The 20,827-nt window shown below is 33.5% G+C and overlaps 1 protein-coding gene and 1 long non-coding RNA gene across 4 annotated transcripts in view; both read left to right on the top strand.

The window, feature by feature from the left end:
• Window positions 1-20,827, top strand: part of ZEB1 (zinc finger E-box binding homeobox 1) — a 179,020-nt gene that overhangs the window by 35,331 nt on the left and 122,862 nt on the right. The window lies entirely within an intron of this gene.
• Window positions 1-20,827, top strand: part of LOC103656502 — a 67,634-nt gene that overhangs the window by 33,856 nt on the left and 12,951 nt on the right. For both annotated transcript variants that reach the window (XR_566638.2, XR_005838900.1), the window contains exon 2: window positions 8,345-8,504. This is a non-coding gene — a long non-coding RNA (uncharacterized LOC103656502). The remainder of the gene's footprint in view (window positions 1-8,344; window positions 8,505-20,827) is intronic.

Below are 20,827 nucleotides of genomic sequence, written 5' to 3'. Positions count from 1 at the left end.
TATATTATATAATTTAGAAAGCATTATTCCTTGACTAATTTGTGAGTTGACCTAATTCCTGTTGTTTATTTAACTCCATTAAATAGTATAGGGAGAGCTTAGTTTCAAAAGAGAATTTGGCATCTTAATTTATATGGTAAAGCATATAATTTTGTATATACACGGTGTGTACACATATAGTGCATGTTATTTTGTTTATCCCACTCTTTAATCAGTATCAGATTTGAAAGTCGACTGAATATTTAGGATTCTCCTATTCTTGGTTGATTGGTTGAAACTCAGATGAGGAATTTAAACCATTCTTTTTTTAAAAATTTTTAAATTATTTTTTTACTATCTTTTTTTTTATTATTATGTTGGTCACCATACAGTACATCCCTAGTTTTTGATGTAAAGTTCCATGATTCATTACTTGCGTATAACACCCAGTGCACCATGCAAAACATGCCCTCCTTAATACTCATCACCAGCCTATCCCATTCCCCCGCCTCTGAAGCCCTCAGTTTTTTTCCATAGTCCATAGTCTCTCATGGTTCATTCTGTTTCAAGTAACATTCTATTAAGAAACACTTTTCTCTTTATTATGATAGAAAGTTATTGCTGGATCATTTGTTTTAGAAATAGGCTCCTAGGTAAATTAGAAGATGCAAGAAGAGAAAGTTTAAGAAGCCTGTTTCCCTGAATACCTTGTGAACTGCTTTATTTTCATAGCTAACAGTTTCTTTTATGTACTTATGGCTGTTATTAGCTGTTGTGTCAGGGGTAGCGTAATCAAATACCTGTAAGGACTTTTGACTATGAAGAATTAGGCCAGTTAGGGAAATATCTGGAGACTGGACTTCTAGAAAGTTTGTGCTCATCTTAGTGGGGCAGGCGACAGCTAGTATTCTATTCCACTTGATTGTGGCCATGTAAGTATTCATGCTGATCGTTGCCAAGTTTTTCAGTTTTTCAGCAGGATCTTAAAATACACATCTTTATGCAGATTCGTTGGTAACTAATTCAGATGTTTTAAAAATACTCTAACACTACTGTGCACAATATGCCTGTGGAATATATTTGGTCCACAGGTCTCTGTTTTATATCTTCTGCTTTATGGAGGTCTTCTATATATAGGTAAAAGATCAAATTATTCCTAGGCAAAGTAAATGTCAAAATAAGGAAGGAAAGAGGAGATGAGATACTTTTTATAAGAAGTACAAAACTAATTATCTAGGTGGTATTTTTAGTTTAAACTAAGTTCAAAGAGAAATTCACTGTCCCCAGAATAATTTTATATGCTTCAGAACGTATTTCTAACAACTTCAGCCATCTGAATATGGATAACTGGGAATTCAGAGTGCAACAGGAGTGTATAGGGTATAGGGAGCCAATGAAATAGAAGAAAGTCTAATGGTTCTCTCTTAAACAGGAGTAAAGTATTGCAAAAACAAGAGACATATGACACCAGAGAGAAATCAGACTATAGTAATCTGAGTAGATCATGGACCCATGAAAGTATTACTGTATTAAAAGCACAATTTGACTTTTATATTCATGATCAAAAAGAGGACCGATTGTTTGGTACGTTTTAAATACTGCCTTCCCAATAACATATTTAATATACAATCATTGTGGGCAATTAAGAAAACACAGGAAAGTAATATATAGCACTTTTCTATAAAAGCCAGGAATAGGTAAAAATAGATTTTATAATTTCCTGAAATTATTTAGAACTTGGTACTTATTAGTTTTCTAAAAGCTAATTAGTTTCCAAATTCAGCTGATTTTGGCTTAAATAAAAAGAATATTAATTGCCTCATGTGAGAAAGCACCTTAAAACATACACTGTTAGTTAAGACAGTGGCTCCCTGATTTCTTCAATGACTCAGTTTCTCTTTCTGTTCTACTTTTTCTACACAGTATTGCCTTTCTCCCAATGCTGTAGTTACAGAATGGCTGCCGATTGCAGTCAGGATTAGGTGTTTCTTCTTTCAGATCCACAGAGAGAAGATAACTTCACTTTCAAAGGTCAATATAGCTTTTTTTCTTTCCCCAAAGAAGTTACCCTTTACCTTCACCCCTGCTTGCTTCTCATTGACCTAAATCTGTCTAATTCTAAAATACCTAAACTAATCATCGGCAAGGGGGAATGGGCTTACCATAATAATGGATGAGACTAATTGTGGTCTAGGCTCCTAGCTCAGGGTCAGTCAGCTTTCCCTGAGGTGCACTGAACTTGTAGGAGAGACTTGGATGCCGAATCAAGTCATGGATCATTAGGAAGGAGGAAGCAAGAGAAGCCTGGATAAGCCCTCAGCGTGGTCCACTACAGGTGCATTAAGAAGTATGTGCTGTCTGAAATTTTTTGAAGCACCCCCATGAAGCACTACGACCTTTCCCTTTCAATACTGGGCAGAATGAGGTGGGTCTGTGGGGAGTGTGTTCTGTCTCCTGTTCCAGCACCCTCATTAGCAAAACTTTTAGAGCTGCTGAGGACTTTTTTTCCAAAAATTTTCTTGTCACTTACTAGACAATTCTGTAGAATAAACTACGTGGGCCACAAATGGAACAAACTTAGTTTTTAGATAAACACAGTTTCTTAAATAAGCTTTACTTTGAAAAAATACATATTCTCCTTCTGCTCTTCAAAGGATTTTCATACCATGATGTCTGTAATAGATAGTGTCATCCTTATTATCTGATTATAAAGGTGAAATATAATTTATGAGATTATTTACTAAACAAAATACTTATTTTTAAAGTTTTAAAAATCTTTGTGTAGAAAATACAAATTATATTATTTTAAGCACCTATCATTTTGACTAAAAATTTTTTTTTTACTAAAATGTTTAACCAGCTGACCATGTATTTCATTTCTTTCAGTTTTCAGATTTCTAAATATTAGCCAAATATTTAGTATCTGGGTCACACTGTTATTACAAACAAATCTAGGCCAGAATGGTTTATGCTTCTCAGTTGCCAGCTTTAGTTCCTCTGTTTGACCATGCCTGACTTTCTGTTATTTGGTTCCCTTTCAACTCAACTTTACTTGTTTTGCGGGGTACTATGTTAGTTCTTTGTATGGAACTGGTCCTCTTCTGGCTCCCCCCGCCCCCGAATCAAAGTAACAGAGCAAGTACCTGTGCTCCTGACTGCGATGTTTTAGAATTGTGACTGTGCAGAGGGACACACGTGTTAAAATGACCTACTGCAGTGGTAATGATTGTGTGAGACCTTGTTTAAGATGCTGGAGAAACTGTGTTTGAGCTCAGGAGCTGTAACATTTCTTAAAGATTCAACCTGTATGCAGTCAGGTATTTAGAGCATCAAAACTCCTGAAGACCCTATGAAAATCTAAATGTCAGTTTGTTCCACTTGTCATACTAGATGGGATAGCATCTTTCTTCAAATTAAAATGAGAAGTCTTAAGTGTTATGGTACCAGAGATAAGGGAAGAGTGAGGGAAAGTATTGGGACAACAAATATTTCACCTGCATTTTTGAAGTAGTAAAGGCTCTAAAAGTCTATTTTGAACTATTTTTAACTTTGAAAAGAGTGTAGTTCATGGCAGTTTGTGTTAATGCAGGGCCCATAGTTTTGCTGAAATTAAGAATTTTATACCTTTTGGTATTTTTAATACTGTGTTCTCCTCTAAATTAGTAATGCTTGATTTCACACTGCTCTATCCTCTTTTGAGAATATAAAATGATAGTGTGTATACTTCTTGAAGGTTTCTAGATAAAATAAGTTTGTTATCGTTAGGTATTCAATTAGTATATTCTCCGGATAATAGATGCTAAAACATTTCATCTGAACCATTCTTATTGTAAAGTATCTTAGAAAGACTAATATACTTTAATGACTCTGGTTTGTTGAGGGATATATGTTAACAGTGTCTTTAGGGACAACTGAGGTTTGTCATAAGGCCATTTGTCTTTAACAATAAACAGTTCTCAATAACTATTGTTCTTTTGAGTTTTGTTGTTTCTATTTTTCAAAGCTTGATATTAATTCATATGACTACTAGCATGCAGAGAAGGGTATTTGTGACTTAAGTAAGAGAAAGAAGGTTCTTAATAGGCTTGAAGAGCACTTCAGTGAAGGAAGTACTTGGACTTCATGATGTTTACTTTTATTTCACTTTGTGCCTCCCCTCTGTTTCATGAGCCTGCCCCCCACCCCCTTTTTTCCAAAAAACCTGGTACTTAGCAAGTGTTCCAGATAGTTATTGTAAGAAGGTTGGGCTTAGATTTTGGAGCTAGACAAAAAATGATGGTGATTGTAACTGGATCATTTGGTAGCGACAGAATATTAGACAAGTTCACAGCTATGAAATGGGTATGTTATACCAATCTCTCAGGGTTGTGAGGATTAAAAATAATGGATTTTAAATCTAGTGTAAGAGATACTTTAACACATGCTAGTTCCCTTTCCTTATGTTTTAAAATAAGTGACCCACTTACTTTGGAAATGATACTTGCCCATTTTAGTATGATACTATAATGATTAATGAGTCAGTGTCCCTAAAATATGGTAGCTTTTAATATCTTTTTAATCAGAAATAAATGGTATATGACAAGATATTGTTGATTAATTTGGTTGATCACATGAATAAAATGAGGTGGAATATTTTTGAAGACTGAAATACAAATTCAGAAGCAAGAAAAATATTTTTTTAATAAAACGTGGGAAACTTTTTTCAGCCAATAGGACTAATCATATTGAAATATTTTGCTGATATCTTCAAAGAGTTCATAAACTAGTGAGTGCTGTTTCTTTAGTGCAAAGGTAGGTGTTAACCTAGAAACCATGTAGACAAGTTAAAAACCCACAGAGTTCTCAAGGCCATTTTGTATTTACTGGTGGCCATGTCAGTGGTGCACCCTATTGCAGCATGCTTCAGTAACCTGAAACAGTACTGCCTGGGTGCTCTAATAAATCACATACTTATTGTTATGAATTTTAGAATTGTCCATAGCTTTTAGTTAATACACTTACAGATCAGATAATAAAGATATCAGGTACTTAATAAGTGCCCTAAATATGCATCGAGTGCCACTGAGTTTTGATAGTACGGGAGGGGAAAAAAACAAAAAGACGTATAAGGAGCTGTGTCACAGTAGTATGAACAACTTGATTGAAAAGACCTGTATGTGTAATATGATGAAATTCTCAAGATTGCCTATTAAAAACTTCCTAAAAAGACTGGGAGTGGAGTGGGATGGTGGATGGGCTGGAGGCAGGGTTTGAATGAGAATCAAAGATGTGATTTAAAATTTTCTTATGTTGAAGAATGATGTGTGAAATTTAAGGTGAGTTCGGTGTAACAAAGCAAGGATTCTCACTTCCAAAGGAAATAAATGAGCTTTCTTATTTATATTGAGATTTGTTCCTAAGTACAGACTTGTGATCCTTGTGGTAGTGGTAGGGTGAAATTAGTCTGTTTAGCATCATTGCCTGTTTGAAAGAGTTTTGGTGAGTGATGAGTGATTTTAGGTGTTGCCTAATGAGTACTCTGACTTTTGAGACCAATTGAACTAAAATAACATTGTTTCACTAGAAACATCTTATTAGTTATGACTGGATAGACAATGAATCTCATGTGAGTTAGTAGCCAACTTTTATCCTAATAACTAAATCTAAGAAGTGTTTTGATTATTTCCTTTTATATTTCCCATTTACAAATATTCTGAACCTCTCTTGCTGCCCGTTTATACATCATTGAGTTTAGTTATATCACTTAAAGCAGTCAAAATAAGACATTTTATTTCTAGTGCTATCCATGTAGCATGCTTGAATTACTAGACAGTCCTATGAAAAACTGAATAAAATAGGGTGCCAGTGAAAGAAAAATAGAAGTGATGTCATGGTAAATTCTAGGAAATAGTCTTTTCTATAAAAAGATTTGATACAATTGTATAAATTCCTCAAACCCGTGTTCTTAGTCTGTAAGAGTTGGATATAAAACTGAATGTATGCCTTAAAGCTTATAAGGAGGGTTTAATTTAATCATATAGCTTTGTTTCCCTAACTTTATGAATTGGTTCTTTGCATTTGCTGGGGCTGATGATTTGAATGCTTAAGATTTAGTTTGGAGGTTAAAAAGTTGAAACCTTTCTAATAAAATTATATCTGTTTCTGAGATACAACTGTTTCTTTCCTTGATTATAATTTAAAAAAAAATTTGTTCTTAAGGAGTCTTGAGTTTGCTGCTGACTACCTGTGTGAATTTGCACAAATAATGTCATATTACTGGAACTGTTTCTTTGTTTATAAACATTGAGGTAGTGTTAAAATCTAAAAATTCTTAAAAGTAGAGTAGTAAAATATATTTCAGGTCTATACAAACACATAAACACATTGGCAGGTCCCTTGCTGCTCATCACTGCTGGAATATGAAACTAGTTTTGTTAAGTGCATTATCAGTAATGTTACTCACCAAGGAAATCATTGTGTGCTTTTTTTGATTCATGATTTTGTCAATCTGATAGTAATCTTCAGGATTATGTATCTTGTATTAAAAATTAAGTTACTGGCATAATGTTTGGAATTATTAGGATGAGTGACATAAGCAAGTTGAGAATTCTTTCTCTTATACTGAAGACACAATTTTTTTTTATATACCCAATGTTCTGCAATTTCATTTGACTAAAGAATAGATCTTTGCTCTTCTTCCAGAGTAAGGACATGACTACATCTATAGTTGTATTCTGTAATTAATTTTTGCTTTGTGGATTTCATCAGGCTAAATAAGAATAAAGTGGTTGTATATTTTTTGCTTTAAAAATGTTCTTGTTATAAAGTCTTCTCAGATCAGCCCCACATACGGCAAACCTTTTCAAACAATTTAAGCTGCTCCAGTGTGCTTCTTTCTTGGAAATCTAACCATTTATATGTCTTTATGAGCTGTTTTTCTCCTCCCTCCACCCCCATGTTAAGTTGTAGGTTATAAGCTTGCCGAGAAAGGAATTTAATCTTCCTTTGTATCTCATAGCACCCAGGAAAGAATTCTGTTAGTCACTGAATAGTTTATAAATGTTATTACTATTGAGGATTTTGGATTAAAATTATTGGATAAAATGGAATGAGCCTTTTCTAGGATATCAAATTGGGGTTGGTGTGATTAACTCAAAGACATAGCAGTTAAGCTCTGGACTTTGTTCTGAAGCCAATTTCTCTTGATTTTAACCATAAATTGATTATCCACCTTATATACTCTCTTAAATAATACTTTAGTGTCAGGTTATTGGTAGCAAAAAGACTGTCAGGGGGTAGGTTGGCTAGATGTGCATGTGCACATACACATGCGCTCAGATATGTGTACGGGGGAGAGAGTGGGCACATGGGATATATGGGAATCGGGTACATGTTATGTTCAGCATTCTAATGTGAGTATTACATAATTATCTAGTTACGTGCACTTACTTTTAGATTACTGACATTCAGCAACAACTTCTAATCAATGGTAAATGTGATACTTCAAGAAGAAGAGGACATGTTTTCCATTCCTTTCATGTTTTCCTTTTAGCTTTATTCTACTGTATATTTTCCAAATACATAAATTGTGAAAGATTTAAAAAGTATTAACATGGGTCAACATCTGTAGTGGGCAGAGATGATTGGAGCTCTACAGTATATCTTAACAACATATAGGAATTTAATATGCTTAATATTTGAGAAGCATCAAAACAGACTGTAAAATTTAACAATCATAAAGCTTAGTGGTCAGAAATCATATATGATTGACAGGCTATACAAAGATTAGCTATAATAATTGAGAGAGAAAGAGCCTAAATTTGGTGCAAAAAAGGATCTGAGTTGCTTTTGCACTATAATTAGAAGTTTGTATCCATAGATTTTTGTCTTCTCAATACAAAGAATGATATTTGCAGGCAGGGCATGTCTTTTCAGTATAACCTTTAATTTCTCATGGTATGTACTACTACAAGTAGTTGAAGATTTAGTAAATATTTTATAAATGTAGATGATACTATCAAAATGTTTCCAAATATTACAATTAGTTTTAAGTTGGAGTCAGTGTTTGACAGAATTTAAATTTGAGACTCTATAATTTATAGATAATATCATTAAATACATGCCATCTTTATTGTGTGTTAATTTGGATTACAAAATAATTGGGGGAGCTTTGTTAAAAGAAATTGAAGTTTACTTAAAACTGTTCTCTGAAGAGATTAGAATTTTAGAGGGTTTTTTCTTTCTTTCGTCCTAGCATTTCTTCTTAAACAAATATTATGACTACTTGAAAGGAGATAAATCAGTCACTCTATTTTCCAGTTTAGAGTCATTGTTCATTATCAGTTGGTGGGTGTGGAAACAACTTAATAAAGTTTGGGTAATTTAGTTTCAGTTTAAATTCTCAACTGGCAGTTGGCCGAAAACTCCCATCAGAAGACGCGAGCATCCAAATGTCCTTTTGTGATTTGGCTGCTGTCTGCTTGACATAGGAAGGCCCTATCAAGAAAAAACTAATGGAGTGATTAACTATCAAAAGAAAATCAATGGTAAGAGTTTTCATTTAAATTATAATATGTGTGTGTGTATGTGTGTGTATAAAACATACCAATTTATTATTTGAATTAAAATTTTATAACTTTAAAAATCTAGGACAAATGTTTGAATTTATGTCTGTGACTTACATTTGTAATAAATGCAAAGAATGGTTTTATAGATGTTTTATATGCTCAATGTTGATAAGAAAATACTAACTAAAAGTATGAAAAATCAGTTATATAATTCATATAATTTAACAGATTCGGGTTTTTTGTAGTTCTGTAGTTATCTTTAAAAAAAATAGCATATTATAAATACTCCTTGAGTGAAGCTTAACTTTTTTAAAAAACAATTTTATACCAAACTGAATTTTTTAGTTTCATAGAGGCTTCTTACTAAAGTAAATGTCCTAAGTTTTGCAGAAGAATAGCCTGTTGATCTCTGTTTTGTTTTTCACTAAAATGATTGGGGGGCAGGGGAGAGAAAAAATATTTCATGTAATGAAATCCACTTTAGCATTAGGTCTTAAAAACTGTATCATTGGTACTATATCTCTGTGGAAAATATTAAATGATCAGGATTAGATGTTTATATAGCTAAAATGAAGTAGAATATCTATTCATAATATAGCACGGTATCAAATTTTGGTGATAAAATCAGACATCTCTCCCCTGCCGTACACAGGTTTGCATTGAGAAGATAATTTAAGTTACGTGCTTCAAGTGACCTTAAACCTCATATTTTTATTCTCTTTGTATTTGCTTCCTTTATTCCCTTTACTTGGACATCTGTGTCCTATAAGATTTGTGATTAGTTATGTTAACTTGGACAGGAGTGGAAATAGTAGTTTACAAAGGTTGAAATAAAAAATTGTTGTTTATCAGAGCTTATTTTAGTATCCTCATAGACATAGTAGCTTTGTGATAACTGGATAATGGGTGATAAAACTCAGATATTAATAATATATTGTGATTCTTGTCAAACTTATAATTTTTGAGATTGACATAGTTTGAGTAATTTTTCTTGCTCAATTAGAGATGTCAAAATGATGGTAACTGAATGTGACCATGTTTTTAACTATTTTCTAGAGCTTAGTAATAACCATATCAGGAATTGCATATGTGGCAAGCACCTAGCACAGCATCTGTCATTATGTAAGCATTCAAACATTGACAGTGAACTAAGTACTCTAGATGGCAACATCTGTCCTTCAATCCATCTACCTCGTAATTCCAGTTTTTATAGATTGTCTGTTATGTGTCATCCATTCAGCTATGTGCTGAGGATAAAATGGCACCGTTAAGAACAGAGGTACTTCCTAACTGCTCTTGAACTTCCATTGTAGTTAGTAATTACAGTGGAGAAAAAATTACACAGACAAATGTAAAATTGCAATTGGAACCGGTACCATGGGAAGGCAGAAGTGGCGATGAGCATAGAAGCAATGTGGTGCGTGTGTAAATAAAGCACAGAACCCACACGTTCATTTCTTAAGGTGAATTGATAATCTGTTTTTTTAACTTTTAAAATTTATAATTCTATTTGAGTATCTTCTAAGCAAGGTATGCAGAAAGACTAAATTTTAACTGGGGAGAAAAAAATTTTATGCTGCTATTTTATTAGATTTCTGAAGAATTTACAACAAATTTAATCAAAGTAGCATTCTTATGTAAGAATTTCACTTACAGGAGTGAATTCTTAGAGGATGCTTTAACATTTCAGGATTGAATGCAATGAATGAGGACCCTGATTTCTTCAGCTGAATTTAAGTTAATTAAAGGATGTCAACCATAAAATAACTGCTCTCCTCTCTTAGCAACTGTTCCATTCTGTTATCAACCTATTACAGGGATTTATTTATCACTCCTTTTACGTCATTGAGTTATGACATGTAGGCATTTCTTAATGGCAGTATGATTTACTTAATCAACTTTTATCCCTTTTTGAAAGAGAAGAATGTAAAATTTATGTTTCTTTTTTATATTCTAACATACATATTTATTAAAAGTTTGAAAATAAAATGGGACAACATTTGGAGGCCTAAATTTAGTTTAAACTTTCTCTGTAGGACACATAGAATCTCATCAAAGGGAAAGACACTAATGATGTTTGAAGAATTATAAAATTGTTTTATATGTTCAATCTGTCAACATTTTTAAAAACTCTCATTGAAGACTAGCTTTTTTCTATTCATCTGATAGTACAAACAAATTGAATCAGAGCATACAGTCTAGTATGCAACTAAAATTTGAAAAGCTTAGTTTTACAACAGAAATGATCTTCCCCTAACTTACTACTAAAATATGTAAGCTATTTAAAATATTACAGAAATGTCTTTTTCAAACAGCAAAATCAAAATTAAGTCCATTAATTTTTAACTTAAAATTATATTGAATTTCATCTCTACAGTGACGTCTAAATTTAGTTTTTCCTGGATATACTCAAAAGAAGGTCACCAGTCTCAGTATTCTGATTTGAAGTTCTTAGGTCAAATACCCAGGCAGGTCTCCTTGTCAATGCTGGAAGGAAGATGTCCTTTCCACACCTCCCAGGAGTGTCTCGAGGGAGATGTTCCTTGCTGGGTAACATGCCTTTCAATCCCCATGACATTCCTTTTTTTTTTTTTTTTTTTTGACAGCTCTTTTGCTTCTGTGCAGTGTTCACTTTGATTGGTCTGTGATGTCAGCTGGAGAATTGAGCGTTAGCCACACAAAGATATTTTTAAAATGTATATATGTAAGCATCACAGATGGAAGATGAGACATAACATTTCTATGACTGAAATGAATGAAAAATAACCCTTGTTTCTCAGCAAACAAAGGTCTACCAGAGGTTATCAGTTTTTAATTCTATAACTTAAATATAACAATGCGTTATCTGATTGGGTGCATATGTTGGAATATAATGACTTCTGTTTGGAATTTTGGGGCTACTACTGACAGAAGAAATGGTCACTAATGAAGGTGTCAAATTGGAAGTTTGAGAAAGGAGAATTTTAATAAAAGTTAGTGTTTGGAAGGAAAATAACATTTTCAGTTCAATATATAAGGAAGAATCTTTTAAATGTGGAAAATAAAATGGAGTGCCTTCTAGAATCGATTCTTTTAAGAATCTATGACAGAAATGTATAAAGAAGGAATTCTTGCTGATATAAATCATAAGGATTGTTTGGAGGAAATTTGTGGCCCCTTAAAAATTAATATAGTCGTATAATAAGTATATAAAATACTATATGAAACGGATGTCACTGGGAATGTTATGCTACTATTCATGGTGGGATCTTTACTAAAGAAACTTAAGATATAAAAGAACAAATCCAATTCATTTATTCTACAAATTCTTACAGTGTGCTTTATGTCAGTCAGGGCACTGTGCACTGGAGGCATAGTCATGAATGAGACTGGTGTGAGTCTCCAGTATATAGTCTGTCAGGGAAGAGAGACATTAAACAAATAATTACAATAATCATTATTACAAACTGTGACATTATAAAAACAAAGCAGTACTTTCTTAAGGATACCTTGAGAATTGATCTCTAGTATGCTAATCATTTCATCAGCTTACTTTCTTCAGAAAATGAAGTTCTCCATTTTGACATAAAAATGGGACTAAAAGTCTTTGGGAGTCAGTCTTAGAAATTAGTAGAGACTGAAGTAGTCTTGGTTTTCCTATGGCCTATTTAAAACAAGAAACTACTATGAAAAGATGAGCACCAAGAAATGTGAATATAAGTATAATTAACTTCATAATGCTTCATGTATGTTATACATTATACAGGTCATTTAGTAAAATTATTAAAGCAGTTTTACATGAAAAATTTCAAAGTTGTAGTGGTTAAGGAATTGCCCTCTGAAGTCACACTGGTTGGGTTTGAGTAATACCTCTAACACTTAAAAGCTTTGCAATTTAAAGTTGTATAACTCCTCTGCTCTTCAGTTTCCTCATCCATAAAATGGGGATAATAAGAGTACATATCTTATAGAAAAATTAATTATTTGATGTGTATAAAATGTCTAGAACAGTGTCTGGCTCATAGGAAATGCTTAAGAGCCCCATATGTTGTTGTAGTTAACAACAGCAATAACAATAACATAATTTCCTCATGTCAGAATGTCTTGGGTAAGTCATGAAGTTGGGTCAACTGAAGTGGTTTCAAAATGTTGCTTTAAATATATAGGTATTGTGCTACAATGAACTGTTATCTTTTTTACTACTAAAAAAAATCTCAGTGAAATTCTCACCCAAGTTTTGGGCCCTCTTTAGCAGCAATATAGCAATCACCTAAAGACCTCCATAGAGTGCCATCTCCAGGGCCAAGTTTATTTCAGCATTAAACCCAAGACTCGGTCCATCCCAAGCATCATGGAACTGATGCTTCTTGTCTAAGAAAGGAAGTAACAAAGATCTTACTTTTACCCCATGGAAGATAAGCCCAAACCAGATTAGAGTAAATTTGGGAAGGAAGTGACTATGTTGATATTAAGTACTTTTTTTCCTACAGAAATCTTAACAAAGGATTTCTTCGTATAATAGGTTTATAATATATTTGTAACATTTATAAACTTAACATATTTAGCACTAGTTGTTACTTTGCTTATATTAGAAAACAAATTTTCTGCCGTAAAATAGTCATAAATTACATTACTACTTCTGTACTTAATTTGTGAAACTATTTTTTAAATTTGTAAAAAAATATATTTTTATGTAGATTCACTGTATCTTTTAGTTTGATATCCTAGAAAAATGTTTGTAAGAGTTAAATAATTTTGTCTAAGTAATTCTTGTTGAAAAACAATTTCAGGGTAAGATTTAACATGACATTTTCAAGTCTGCATATGTAAAATGGGAATTTATATATTTGTAGATTAATTCAATTTAATTATAATAAGTGCAAGCAAGTACTCTAATGAATTGTTTTCGGATTAAATATTTGAATCAAATTTAAAGTATTTTATAACCTAGTTGTTTTCATTTGTAATGTGGAAATATTTCTTTCGTTGTAAGATGCTGAGAGAAAATTCTTTGAATAGTACAAGTGTGGTTTCCCTTGACCACAATGAGTTTAAATAGGATCAGTCAGTAGGTGTTTATTGAAAACTTACTAGCTGTCTAGCACTTGCTAGTAATAGTGTCATGATAGCCTAAAAGAATTATGCCACCATTCTCTTTAGGCCCTAGGATGACTAGGACCATGGAAGGAATACTTAGACATGAAGCAGAAAATCTAAGGTCTAGTTCCTATTCTGCTACTAATAAACAGAGAGATCTTAGATACAGAACATATTAAAATGATGAGGCCATCTTAGCGTCTCTGTCTCCTCATTATATATGTTACGTGTGTGTGTGTGTGTGTGTGTGTGTGTGTGTGTGTGTGTGTTGGCTCCATATGTTCACATATGTATGTATCTATCCTAAATTATGGCACTAAATTGAAATAAAGAACTAAGACTTCATTAAGTTTTTTAATGTCCAAATATACAGAGTAAAGAATTCTGTAGTAAAATATTTTATATGATTCCTTCACGTGAAAATACATTATTGATTTTTACACATATTATTTTAGGACTTCTCAAATATTCTCATATAAATTATGTACTGTTCCAAAAGTTCACAAGGGGAATGTAAAATTTCTTTAGTCTGCCTAATTTCATTTTTTAAAGGATTTTATTTATTTGAGAGAGAGGGAGAGCACAGAGGGAGAGAGAAAGGGAGACACAGATTCCGCACTGAGCAGGGAGCCCAATGTGGGACTCTGGGATCATGAGCTGAGCCGAAGGCAGATGCTTAACTGACTGAACCACCCAGGTGCTCCTAGTCTGCCTAATTTCAAACTGGATTTCCTTGTTAATTGATTCAGTTTTTTCTAATAAACATTTTCAGTAGATACCAAATTATTTTTTTATGCCATTGACTCACTTTTTATAAACCAGTTTTAAATAGCTACGTCAGTCATTACCAGTCTACTATTTGGAACATGATTAAGACTTCCCTAGTCCTATAGCATCATGAATTCTCAGATTAATTTTACTAATTCTTTAAAAGACTAAAGCATTTTAAGGGAAATTAAATAAAACAAGCATAATTTATGTGTACACACACATGCACACACACACTTGCTTTAGTAAGTGATCTCGCTGACTCACTTGCACATCAGTCACTGCTGCGAAGGAGGAGCAGACTAGTTGGGAGTTGCTAACTGAAGCACCACATTATTCGTGTTGGAGAGGTCTGTGCCCTGACTGGTTTTGAGTCGGGTGAGTGTCAGGTGGAAAATGTTATATATGTAAAATCTACCCATAAGAACTTGTTTAGTATGTTTATTGAACTACTATATGCTACTATACTCATAATTAGAATAATTTTTCGTATAAAAAATCAAAGAATTACAGTTGATACCTTTTTAAGCTTAATAGTTTTAAGAACACCTATATTGTTACTACATTTTAAATGTTAAAATGTTACAAGGGTATTGAAAGCAAACATTTTTTGGACAAGAATAACATTTAAATTTATGAGTTATTTGGAGGAAATATTGAAGCAATCATATGAAAGAAGACTAAAATTTATAAGAAAATAAAATTCACAGAAAAAAAATTTTCTTGGAGGATTTACTTTAGTGTTGTGTGGGAAAAAATTCATATACTTCATTAAACAGTCATTATTACAGTAAAAATGAAGTCAAGATCCAGCAAAAATAACCTATTTGCTCTGAAAATAAGATGACAAGTAGACAGTGCCACCTTAGGCCGTAGAATCCTTTTTATGAGGGGAAGAGTACCTGATGACTGCTGCTCTTTGATGGCGGCGCATGGCACTGTGCGTGAAGGGCTCGTGCAAGTCTTTCAGGTTTAAATGTATTTCTGCCACATACTTTACCCGTTAGAAATTCATTTAAATTTTTAAGAGAACCATATAAATCCAAATAGCCCTATGGATGTTCGACTTTTATCTGTCATTCACTTGAATTACCCGAGTATCTACTCACTAAATGTAAAATATTATGCTTTTATACTTAGCAGAGTGAGGCTATAACATACTGCCTCCTGTTACTTAGCTGAGACCAGTCAGTCTCATTCAGAGAAGGGAATATCAATTGGCTAAAGAAGGGATCCTTTGAATATTGGAACAGTTTTTGAAAATGTGACCCAACTAATATGTACCATTAAATATAAGGTGGCAACAGCGTGAGGTTATTGAGATTTGAAGGAGGTAGGAAGATATCAAAATAAAATAATTTACCTTGCATTGATTCAATGTGCCCTACAAGCTGTAATATCTTTTGTTTGTTTTGAGGATACAAATTATTTTACTTTTCTGAAATTTTGTTTCCTGAAGTATTGTTGGACTAGAATTAAAAATTTTCTGTATAGATGTTTATATACACAGTAACAATATAAGCAAGTCTAATTTAATTTTAATTGTTTTTTTTTTTAGTTAAGTTCATGTGCAGTGTTAACATTAGTTTCAAGTGTCCAACGTGGTGATTCAACAAGTTTATGCTATGCTATGCTCAATTCAAGTGTAGCTACCCTCTGTCACCATACAGCACTGTTGCAATACCATCTACTATGAATTATTTTAAAAATTACAAATGACAGAATTTTTTTTTTTTAATGACTAAATGAACTGCCTAGAAAATGACCCTTTCTAGAGACCAGAATGCTAGTATTAGCCAAAGCAAAACCTTCCTGGTTGTGAGGAACCCAGGAAAACAAATTCATTGAGTTAGAACTTAGTCTTGGTTGAATGCCTTTTGTGTTTAACAGTGGATTCTTTTTTCTTTACGTGTTATTTCATTGAATCTCTCAGCAATTCTGTCAGAAATATGCTATGATCTCTCTTTTACTGATGAGGAAACGGGTTCAGGGAGACTGAGTGACTTTCCCAAGGTCACACAGCTAGTGTTCAGAGTGGTTTGTAGGCCATGTAAGGCAAAGTCTAGAAAGCATTCATTGCATTTTACAGCTGGAAGACCATTTGATGATTCAGTGGAGCGGTGGGGGCATGAGGTTTAAGGGTAGATGAAGACCTAGACAATGACTAGAACAGGTGTAGGCTGTTTTGGAGAATTCTGGCTGAGAGGAAGTGGAGGAGGGCTCAAGTAGGTAATTTGAGATGCCAAGGAAAGGAGAAAGGTTTGGATGACACAGGTGGAGGTTTTGCAGAAAGGCAAATGGGAAAAATTGATTTTAAAATGAATCTTTTAAAATGCAGGCCTGTCTTTTGCCAGTCGCAGGGCAGTCCGTCCTATCTTTTGCATTCTTGCTTTGTATAGATTGTGAATGTTTGGTATGTAGAGGGCAGTAAATAACAGTTCCATTTTTACTTTCACTAGAATGTATTTGGCTTATTAGGTGATGTTTCTAGGGCCTGGATTTTTAAAACTTAATATAAAAAATTTCAAACATATACAAAAGAAGAGAGACTAGCGTAATAAAATGTACTCTGCCTATGGCCCATATTTAACAATTAGCCAAATTTTGCCACATTTGTTTCATCCACTTGCTCCTTTTTTAACTATTTTAAAGCAGACCCCATATTTTAACTCTTTACTCCTGCATTCTTCAGTATGCATTTCTTTTTATCTTGAAGACATTTTTCTTCTATAAACAGAACAACTTTCTGACATCAAATAAAATTAACAGTGATTATTTATCACCTGACATTATCTCCCTATTCAGTTTCCTCCACTTTTGATTCAAAAATGTCATGTACCATTTGGGCTGCTCATGCGGATTGCACACAAGATCCATACAGCATTTGGTTGGTAGGTCCTAACAATTAAAATGTCTTTCTTCCCCTCTGTTTACCTCCTTACCTCCTTTACCTCCCTCACATCTTTCTTTCTCTCCTTCTTCTCTTCCTCTTTCTTTCCTTCCTGTTCATGACTTATTAAAGAAACTGAATGAGCTCTCCCATGTAATATTCCCATTCTGGATTTTTTGGTCAGCTTCCCCAGTTAACTTATTTCTCTAACTTCCAAACTGCCTGCAAATGAGGAGTTAGTTCAAAATACTTAATTAGATTCAGGTTCAGCTTTTATTTTGGTGAGGGGGTAGGGTGGACAGGAATACTTTATACATGGGACTTCTCCTTCGTACTGCATCATATCAGGGAGCATTTAATGTCTACTTGTTATGCTCTTAGTGGTGCTGAATTTGTCCTGGTGACAGTCCAGCCTCCGCAATGAGAGGTTTCCATCAACCTCTCCTTTCATTGTTTCATCTCTTGCTGATTGTTCTCCGAATCAATTCTATCATTAGGGTTTGCAAGATAATAAATTTTTAATCTCCTACCCCTTTCACATTTATTAGTGGAAATAAAGAAGACATTTCTCTATAAAGAAGAGATTCTATGAAGAAGAAATTCTATAAAGAAAAAATTTCTCTCATAAACTATAGCTTTTGGATTTCCCTGACATAGTTCATCCTAGAAAGAAACCTGGTGATTTTGGTATCTCTTAAATGCCTAGTTTAATATCCAAGAGTAACTTTAGATAGAAGGAGGACATAGCACTTAAGTACCCATGTAATTGTAGGATTTTTATAGAATAAAAGCATTTCTTATGTGATTTTCATTAACATTGTCAGTATTAGAATAACTTTGTATAGTCAACATATTCAATTTTGTTCAGATTAGGATTGGGGACCTTTTCCTGGTTTTCCTTGGTCAGATGTATTGCTTTGTGGTAAGTCGTGGATGATAAGTTGAGCTTCAAGGAATAGGAAGCTTCATTAAGTCAGCAAGCTAAACAGTATCACTTAGAGTAGTAGCGTAGGTGGGGGTGATTTTATATTGCTATAATCATAAATTCAAGAATGAAACAATCACCATTTTTATTAGTTTATTCAGTAACCACCACTAACTACATTTTTCTTTAACACTGTCAATGGGCAAAACCTGAAGAAGAAATAAAACCAAAATATTTCATTTTTAGATGACATGATCGATTAGTAAAATCTATGGCAGTCAGCTTTATTTTTTTTTATTTACTTTTTTAAAAGATTTTATTTATTTATTTGACAGAGAGACAGCCAGCGAAAGAGGAAACACAGGCAGGGGGAATGGGAGAGGAAGAAGCAGGCTCCCAGCAGAACAGGGAGCCCAATGCGGGGCTTGATCCCAGGACTCTGGGATCACGCCCTGAGCCGAAGGCAGATGCTTAATGACTGAGCCACCCAGGTGCCCCTTATGGCAGTCAGCTTTAAAACCATTTATGAATAATAAAAAATTAATAAACAAATCAAAATATAATACTTAGAAATAAACTTGAGAAAGATGTTAGACCTTTAGAAAGAAACTGTTAACATATTTGAAAATATTTTGAGATCAAATAAATGGAGAGAAACTTTCTGAATCATGAGAATATTGGCAAATTGTCTATAAGTAATTTACAGATTTCTGGGTTCACTTTTAACACTCAAAATTCCTAGTGATTTAATTTTTTTTAAAGATTTATTTACTTATTTAGAGAGCACAAACGGGAGGCAGAAAGAGAGGGAGAGAAGAGAATCTCCAGCACACTACCCACTGAGCCCCACACGGGGCTTGGGGCTTGACCTCAGCACCCTGAGATCACGACCTGAGCTGAAATCAAGAGTCAGAAGCTTAACCAACTGTGCCACCCAGGCGCCCCCCTAAGTGATTTATTTTATAGTGATTCTACAATGAGGGGAAGTCTCACCCTTACTATGTATCAGAAACCTTTTAAAGCAACAGTGTCTAAAACAGTGGCGTGATGCAGGAATAGATATGCCTTGCAGATACTAGAAGAGACCTCCCTGCCCCTTGGCGATTTAAATATAAACTTTTCTTGACCCTGACTTCCTGGTCAGTGAACGTAAGAGAAATGCCCTTCATCCTGTGATTTACAGGATGAGATTTCTGTGCCTGATTAATGCACCTCCTGTTTCTTGCTTCTGCTTACATGCCACCCTGATTTCTTCCAGTGCCAATACAGAAGTGAAATCAGCTCCTTTTTAACTAGTTTCCAGAACTTATTTAACAGTTCGTGAGTTTAGAAACTCTTGAGTAGGTGACAGAACCAGGAGATTTTTTTCTTTGGTCTTGAGCAAAACTACTGTCCACATCCATGCCCTCCTTCTACTCATACACTTTTCTAAATTAATACAGTTGCTTTCTTAAGGGGAATTCTGAAGATTAAACCTTTTTTCCGTTTTGTAAAACATGGATCACTGCAGCATTATTAGGAACCCAAAATGAGTTGCATCTACATATAACAACTGAATATATGATACAGTATTCTTTCATATAGGAGAGACCACTAAGAGGATATTTACTCAGTAGTATTAAATAGTAGTCTTCAGTGGTGTAACTGCAAAACTGATCAGACAAAAAAAATTTTCATCCATACTTTATACAACCATAGGAATTTAAAAGAAAAAGCATAGAACATACCTTTACATCTCATATTGATGCATTAGTGTAACTCACCAAGGTGTAAAGATGTACTTGGATATTTTGCAAAATTGTTCGACTGAAATATTATAATTAAAAGGATCACAGGAGATTGTAGGAAATCTCTGCCTCAGTAGTTACAAAGAAAATGATAATAGCTTTAACAATTTTATAGTATTGCAGACTATGCTAATTTAGACATCAAGATCCTAATATATAAATGAGAAAAAATATGACAGATTAAGAATATGAAAATAAATAGGAATAATAAATACAAAGAAAAAATTCCAACCTTAGACTCATCACAAAGTTACAAGTAAAATGACTTTGCACAGTTTTGTCATTGTATTGAAGGAATTAAATTCTTTAAAAAGAAATCTAATATTGGCAAGATAAACAGTGATGCCAAACTCTTTTGGAAGGTAATACCAGGAGTATATGCTGAGAGTCACAATAATGCTCAGATATCTCACTCATAGGAATTTAGGAAATAAATACTGTGCCAATTATAAGTCATAAATATAGAAAAAAGCTTAGAGACTAATTATAGAACATCAATGTAAAATATGATGTTGTCTTTAATTATTTTTGAAGACTCTAGAACAATTGTCCAATAGAACTTTCCATGTTGATGAAAAGTCCTATAATTTGCACCTTCCGGTAATGCTATCCATTAGCCACATGTAGCTACTGAACACATGAAATGTGGCTAGGGCAACTGAGGAACTGAATTTTAGATTTTATTTAACATTATTTATACTGAAATACTCACGTAGGGCTAGTGGCCATGGTATTCAACAGTGCAGTTCTAGAAATATGCAGAAATGTTAGGTGAAAATAAATTAGTAAGTTTATATGACATGATTACAAGTATGTAAATATCTGTGATATTCACAATTAAAATATCTGTGTTACG

This window comes from Ursus maritimus, unplaced genomic scaffold (genome assembly GCF_017311325.1).
Source record: "Ursus maritimus isolate PB19 unplaced genomic scaffold, ASM1731132v1 scaffold_31, whole genome shotgun sequence".
Classification (NCBI taxonomy): Eukaryota; Metazoa; Chordata; class Mammalia; order Carnivora; family Ursidae; genus Ursus; species Ursus maritimus.
The sequence above is the reverse complement of the archived record's forward strand: the minus strand, read 5'-3'. Positions and strand labels throughout refer to the sequence as shown.